Below are 8,064 nucleotides of genomic sequence, written 5' to 3' on the forward strand. Positions count from 1 at the left end.
ATTTGGAAAAGTTGAACTCGTGAGACATATCACCTAAACCAATAGTAATAACATCCTTGTTGCAGTCTACCCTAGCATTAACAGTGTTTAAGAAGGGTCTACCAAATATAATGGGACAAAAGCTATCTTGTGGGGAACCAAGAACAAGAAAATCAGCAGGATATTTAGTTTTCCCACACAAGACTTTAACATCTCTAACAATTCCCATTGGTGAAATAGTATCTCTATTAGCTAGTTTAATGGTGACATCAATATCTTCTAACTCGACAGGTGCAATATCATGCATAATTTCTCTGTATAGGTCAATAGGTATTGCACTAGCACTAGCACCCATATCACACAAGCCATGATAACAATGATCTCCTATTTTAACAGAAATAACGGGCATGCCTACCACAGGTCTATGTTTATCTTTAGCATAAGGTTTAGCAATTCTAGCAGTTTCATCACAGAAATAAATAACATGCCCATCAATATTACCAACCAAGAGATCTTTAACAATAGCAATATTAGGTTCAACTTTAACTTGCTCAGGAGGTGTATAAGTTCTAATATTGCTTTTACGAACCATAGTTGAAGCTTTAGCATGATCTTTTATCCTAACAGGAAAAGGTGGTTTCTCAACATAAGCAGTAGGAACAATAGGATCATTATAAGTGACAGTCTTTTCTTCAACTTTAATAGGTGCAACTACTTTTACTTCTATGGGAGGATGATATTTAAACCACTTCTCCCTAGGGAGATCAACATGAGTAGCAAAAGATTCACAGAAAGAAGCTACTATCTCAGAGTCAAGTCCATATTTAGTGCTAAATTTACGGAAAAAATCGGTATCCATAAAAGATTTAACACAATCAAACTTAGGTGTCATACCTAACTCCTTACCTTCGTCGAGGTCCCAATCTTCAGAGTTGCATTTAATTCTTTCCAATAAATCCCATTTGAATTCAATAGTCTTCATCATAAAAGAGCCAGCACAAGAAGTATCGAGCATGGTGCGATTGTTATCAGAAAGCCGAGCATATAAATTTTGAATAATATTTCTCTTGGAAGCTCATGATTGGGGCATGAATATAACATTGATTTAAGCCTCCCCCAAGCTTGAGCGATGCTTTCTCCTCCGCGAGGCCAAAAATTATATATATAATTGCGATCATGATGAACAAGATGCATAGGATAAAACTTCTGATGAAATTCCAATTTCAATCATTTGTAGTTCCATGATCCCATATCATCACATAGCCTATACCATGTCAATGCATCTCCCTTCAAAGATAAAGGGAAGACCTTCTTCTTAATAACATCATCAGGCACACCTGCAAGCTTAAATAATCCACAAACTTCATCCACATGTATTAGGTGCTCATCAGGATGCATTGTTCCATCTCCTGCAAAAGGATTAGCTAGCAGTTTTTCTATCATACACGAAGGAATATCAAAGTAGACATTTTCATTTTCAGTAGGTTCAATAGGTTGAGGAGCAACTCTTTGCTCTTCTGGTCGGGGTGAAGATACCCTGAACAAGCCCCTCAAAGGATTATGTTCCATAGTAACAAGTGACAGTAAATTTCAGCACACTATATAAATTTTTCCTTACCAAATTCCACCTACCAAAGGCGCTTTACTCCCCGGCAACGATGCCAGAAAAGAGTCTTGATGACCCACAAGTATAGGGGATCTATCGTAGTCCTTTCGATAAGTAAGAATGTCGAACCCAACGAGGAGCAGAAGGAAATGATAAGCGGTTTTCAGCAAGGTATTCTCTGCAAGCACTGAAATTATAAGTAACAGATAGTTTTGTGATAAGATAATTTGTAACGAGCAAAAAGTAACAAAAGTAAATAAAGTGCAGAAAGGTGGCCCAATCCTTTTTGTAGAAAAGGACAAGCCTGGACAAATTCTTATATAGAGAAAAGCGCTCCCGAGGACATATGGTAATTATCGTCAAGTTAGGTTTCATCACGATCATATGATTCGCTTTCGGTACTTTGATAATCTGATATGTGGGTGGACCGGTGCTTGGGTGCTGTCCTTACTTGGACAAGCATACCACTTATGACTAACCTCTATTGCAAGCATCCGCAACTACAACAAAAGTATTAAGGTAAACCTAACCATAGCATGAAACATATGGATCCAAATCAGCCCCTTACGAAGCAACGCATAAACTAGGGTTTAAGCTTCTGTCACTCTAGCAACCCATCATCTATTTATTACTTCCCAATGCCTTCCTCTAGGCCCAAATAATGGTGAAGTGTCATGTAGTCGACGTTCACATAACACCACTAGAGGAGAGACAACATACATCTCATCAAAATATCGAACGAATACCAAATTCACATGACCACTAATAGCAAGACTTCTCCCATGTCCTCAGGAACAAACGTAACTACTCACAAAGCATATTCATGTTCATAATCAGAGGGGTATTAATGTGCATATAGGATCTGAACATATGATCTTCCACCAAATAAACCAACTAGCATCAACTACAAGGAGTAATTAACACTACTAGCAACCCACAGGTACCAATCCCGTACTTAGAGACAAGAATTGGATACAAGAGATGAACTAGGGTTTGAGAAGAGATGGTGCTGGTGAAGATGTTGATGGAGATTAACCCCCTCCCGATGAGAGGATCATTGGTGATGACGATGGCGATGATTTCCCCCTCCCGGAGGGAAGTTTCCCCGGCAGAACAGCTCCGCCAGAGCCCTAGATTGGTTCCGCCAAGGTTCCGCCTCGTGGCGACGGAGTCTCGTCCTGAAAGCTGGCTTATGATTTTTTTCTCATCGAAAGACTCCATATAGCAGAAGATGGGCATCAGAGGGCCACCAGGGGGGCCACGAGGCAGGGGGGCGTGCCCAGGGGGGTAGGGCGCGCCCCCACCCTCGTGGGCAGGGTGTGGCCCCCCTCCGGAACTTCTTGCGCTCAGTATTTTTTATATATTCTGAAAATGACTTCCGTGAAGTTTTAGGACTTTTGGAGATGTGCATAATAGGTCTCTAATATTTGCTCCTTTTCCAGCCCAGAATCCCACCTGTCGGCATTCTCCCTCTTTATGTAAACCTTGTAAAATAAGAGAGAATAGACATAAGTATTGTGACATAATGTGTAATAACAGCCCATAATGCAATAAATATCGATATAAAAGCATGATGCTAAATGGACGTATCACCCCATGAACCAGCCGTCACCGGCCAAGCCTCGATTAGATCCGAACGCCCAAAACTCCTATACACGCAGCCGCACTAGCCGGCGCCAACCCCCATAGCACCGCCGCACCACCCCTAGAACCTCCACAACAAAGCCAGAGCCCACCTCGCTGAGATGAAGAAGAAGACATGGGACAAAAACTCACCAAGCAGATCGCTGCCTCCGTCGCACTAAGCATGGCCCGAGCACCAAGACTCACCTTCAACAAATCCGAGAACACACAACTCCAGCCACTCGCCAACTCCACCCAATGCTTTACTGGGAAGGGAATCGAGTGATGGCACACTTATTCCAAATGGACACCATCATCCCCAACTCAACGGCGTTGCCAAGACCACTAGCCCTACTATCTACACGATGGGGCCCTAGATCCGGGTTCCATCGCTCTCCTGTCGCCGGAGCAGCAAACGTAGAGGGAGAGAACCATTGGTCTGGCCGGCAGTGGACTAAGGGAACGAGGTTGCCTCCTTTTCGCGCCATCGCAACAGACCTAGGAACCATTTCATTCTTACTTCCCCACATGCCTAGCCTTCAATTCTTGGCTTACTAGAGTAGGCTGTCTGAATAGTTTTCTTTCTTGCCTCGTTGTTTCTTTATCTTTTGTTTTCTCTTCTGCCTTTGGCTTTCTCAAGCCTTTGTACATATACTTTTTTGCTTTTATTAATAAAATTTAAAAATTATAGTGGGCTTTTCTTCCACTATTCCTCTTAAAAAGAAATACATGTGCAACCTGAAAGTTCACCTAAAAACCAAGGCTTTTGATTGATATCTTTACAAGGGGTCATGTTGAGACGGCTACCAGGTCGCACTGCAGCTAGCCCACTCAACCCCAACACCTTCCTCCTAGCCCCCTCCCTCCCGGCCATTGTCGGTGGCCGCTCCGGCCCTGGCGCACACCCTCCCATCAGCCCTACCATCCAACTCCTACCACCAACCAAGATCATGTCACTCGCAGATCTCAACTTTGACCGAGGCCAAGATTTTGCCTCGGAAGTATGGAGAAAGTGGGGAGTTCCTATCAACTATGAAGAAGGATCGGATCAAGAGGAATTCCTTCTGGTCGCCAAATTCACTCGCTCGCACATTAGACTCACTGAGGAATCAATAAGTACTATTCTCCTAGCATGTTTTGGAGGAAGAGCCTCTGTATTCAAAGTCAAGCTGCTACATAATTGGTCTTTCAAATTCTCGGTTTTGTCCAAAGAAGTGGGTTTCTCCATCATCAAGGGAGGTAACATCAATCTGCCTCTGCTCAATGTGAATTTCCTTCTTTGGGGGAATGGGGGACCAAACTCTTGTTGGGAGCTTGATCAATATCTTCAAGATAAAGAGGATGAATGGACTCATGTTTTCAGTAGACACCCAAGGGAATCTTACATGCAAGCTCTTAGATCTCCTGCCAACTACGCCCCACAGATCTCACCTATTCCTAGATCAGATGTTGTTCATCATCCAAATTCAAATGGGGCACCATCATCGGGTAATCAAGGCCCTAATTCCGACAGCAATGGTCATAATGGTCGCTCAATGGGGCACACAACGGAGCGGGAACATCGCCTATTCAAATCAATAAAGTGGCCTTTTGTGTTCACTGTCTCGAGTCTGGTCACTCTCGGCCCACTTGTAAAAACAGAATCAAATGCCATGCTTGCAAGAAAGAGGGCCATATCACCAAAGATTGCTTCTCCAAGGCCCAACCCACTCGATCGACTGAACCCACCCCGCTCAGTGCCCAATTCAGCCGCCCACCACAATCGTTTCACATTCCAAGGCAAGCCGCCACTGTTCCTGCGGATGGGATGGCAAGGGTAGTAAATCAGCTGACTGGTCAAGGCAATCCTGTTAATCCCCCACTACACCTTCCCGAGTTGGCAGCGTAATTTACTCCACCTCTCCATATTTCGCCTCTCAGCTTCTCCAAGCTGCTGTCTTTCTCAACTCTGACACAAATCATCGCACGCCGCCGGCCATCCCCGCACGCACCTCGCAGTCCATCATCTCCTCTACCATGGCCACCTTCCCTTTTGATCCCACCCCTTCCTTCCCCCAAATCACCATAGCAACGAGATAGCTGGCCATTCGGCCAGGGTGCAGGTAATGTCAGCTTCGCCTCCACCCTTGCATGAAGACTGGGTGATTGTGTCGATTGTGCCGATGCCCAACCTTCCAGTGCAGTTCAACACCGTGCGCGAGGTACTTTCTGACTTCTTCACCGACAGGAGATTGGGGTTTTCAGAGATCGTCCCTTGCCCATTCGGTCAGTCTTATGTTAAGATGAATAGCATTTTCGATCGGGATGATCTAGTTTCCAATAGCCCACACTTGTTCACTGATGTTCATGTCATCTTTGAAAGACATGATAGAGGGTTAAACTGGAGAAAGTTGGTTTTAAACAGAGAAGTTTGGATTCTGTTGTGTGGTTTTCCACTTGATAGGAGGAACATTCAGGAGATTAATGATGCAGTTAGCAAGTTTGGAAAGTTTGTTAGCTGGGACAAAGTCAGAAGTACTAGAGCAAATCAAATAGTCAAAGTAAAGGTGGAGGAATTAAGAGATATTCCTGCTAGTATTGTCTTAGGAGATGGGGATAAGGAATATTCTCTCTCGTGCCCTGTGGTCATCCTTCAGCAGCAGGTGCTAGGTGTAGAACCACATGATGAGGACCCTATTCAACCCAATGGCAACCCACACCCAATGCCATTGCAGGAGAACTTTCACCCTAACCAGCACAACCACTTTCTTGGACCCCTTCAGCAACAAGAGCAGCAAGAACCAAATCTGAACCTGAATCTGGCACTGAATACTGCAGAGGATATGGATGCAGATGAAGATGCAGAGCAAGAACAAGAGTTACCTGGATGGAGCCACCAGGCAATGCCAGATCCTATGATTGACCTGGAGAACAACCCTGGAGAATTCCTTGAGCTCAATGATCTTATGGGGCCCATGGAAGAAGATGTTCAGCCAGTTAATGAGAACATTGATCATACCAGCCTCACTCTATCCATGGGACAATCTGACCACAGTGCCAATTCTGGTGCTTCAGCTAATGGGCCCTTGGCTCCTCTCCTACCAGATTTGAATTTGGCAGATTGGCCTATTCCTGCACTTGAGCCTGCCCACCCTCTCCATGTGGAGGCAGTTATGGGCCCCCAGCTCCCAAGGCAGCCTATTATTGATATGAGTTTGAATATGATTCTGTGGCAGCCAAGCAACAATGTGGTTGATAGACAGGAGGACCCCATGCAGATGGAGTTGCTGGCTCACCTGCCCTCTACTTCTAGTGCCGCTCCTTTAAAGTTGCTGGCATCTGCAATTGAAGAAAAGAGGACAGAACCAGAACAACTGCAGATGGAACCAGTGCCACTGGATCAACCTTTGAATGACATCCCCACAGATCCTAATGGTATGGTTGATACCTCCTCCAATGGTAATTGTTCTGATTTGTCTGCTCCCCCTGATTTCCCTGTACCTGCTTTCCTCAATCAACACAATATTATCACTACAGGTCTTGTGCAACTGAATTTGCTAGATGTTGATCCAGTGCTTGCAACTATGGAAACTGATCATGCTCAGCTGGCAGAGCTCCTAGGTCAGGAGGGATCTTAGACCTGGAAAAAGCACTTTGCTCCTTCAAAGCATGACAAGGATATCACCTAGGTACATGTTGATCGGGTCAATTTCTTGTCAGTTACTTTCCTCACACCTGATAAATTTTATTGGGCCAAGAAGTTTGTGAATTCTAATGTCTAGGAGATAATCACACAAGGGTCTAGTGGTCTCAGTACTCTACCATTTGCTATCCCTAAGATCTGCCCAATTGCTGAATCATTTGTTTCCACTGCCACTGTGTCTGAACAGGGGGGGAGGGGAGAAGAGCAGGAAGTAACCTCTCCTTTAATCTCATCTTCAAAAGTGTCAGCCGCAACATCTTCCTCATCAGCTCTGCACAATAACAAGAAGAGGAAGGATAAAGTGCCCTTGGTAGAAACTGAGGTAAGGAGAAGTTGCAGATTGCAAAAATTAGCAAATGGATATAAAAAGAACATCTGCATAGATTGGAATTGTATGGCCTATCATGCTTTACCTCCACCAATCCCAACAAAAGTAGCTAAGAATCTTAACATTGCTTTTTTGCAATGTGCCTGCAAGTGATACTTCTGAGGAACTTCTCTCTAAGAAGCACAAGAAGATCAAGAGCACTACTACATCCAAAGTGGGCCCCAAGGCTGGCAAGGACTCAGCAAAGGCTCCCAGTAGCTGAGTCAATAAATCTCCAGTAGTTGCTTCTTAGCTAGTAGTAATATGGCCTCTGAAGTTGCATTTTGTCTTGAGGATCAGACTCATCCAGCTCTCACTGTTTAAGAACTTGTTAGTTTGTAATGTATGAATTTGTTTGGTGGGCACTGTGGTTCTTTTGGTGTCATGATCAGTGTAATAGAGGTGCTCTGAGATTGCTATGCTTCAATGTGTCAGACTCAGTTATTATTGTTACAGTAGCGCCTTGGGTTATTAATCTTTGTCCACTGCTACATTATGATCTCTAAGATTCTCCTGCTTTATTCTCTGGCATAAGTATTTTCGCAGTACATGTTTTCCTGCTCTATATATGTTATATGGCTAGAGATTGGACTATTTTGAACTGGAATGTCAGAGGCATCAATGATCCGGATAAATGGACTACAATCAGAAACAAAATTGAAGAATCTCAATGTACAATTGTCTGTCTTCATGAAACTAAGAGAGAACAATTTGGCAATTCTTATATTAAAAATTTCTGTCCCAATAGAATAAATAAATTTGCTTTTCTCCCTTCTATTGGTGCATCTGCAGGCCTCTTGGTAGCCT

General features: G+C 43.9%; 1 pseudogene; it reads left to right on the plus strand.

The window, feature by feature from the left end:
- The first annotated feature begins 4,158 nt into the window (after positions 1-4,158).
- Positions 4,159-6,825, plus strand: LOC147958692 (uncharacterized; annotated as a pseudogene).
- The last annotated feature ends 1,239 nt before the right edge of the window (positions 6,826-8,064 follow it).

The sequence above is a fragment of the Triticum urartu genome, chromosome 7A, assembly GCF_056163025.1.
Source record: "Triticum urartu cultivar PI428250 chromosome 7A, HENAU_Tu73, whole genome shotgun sequence".
In the NCBI taxonomy this organism is placed as follows: Eukaryota; Viridiplantae; Streptophyta; class Magnoliopsida; order Poales; family Poaceae; genus Triticum; species Triticum urartu.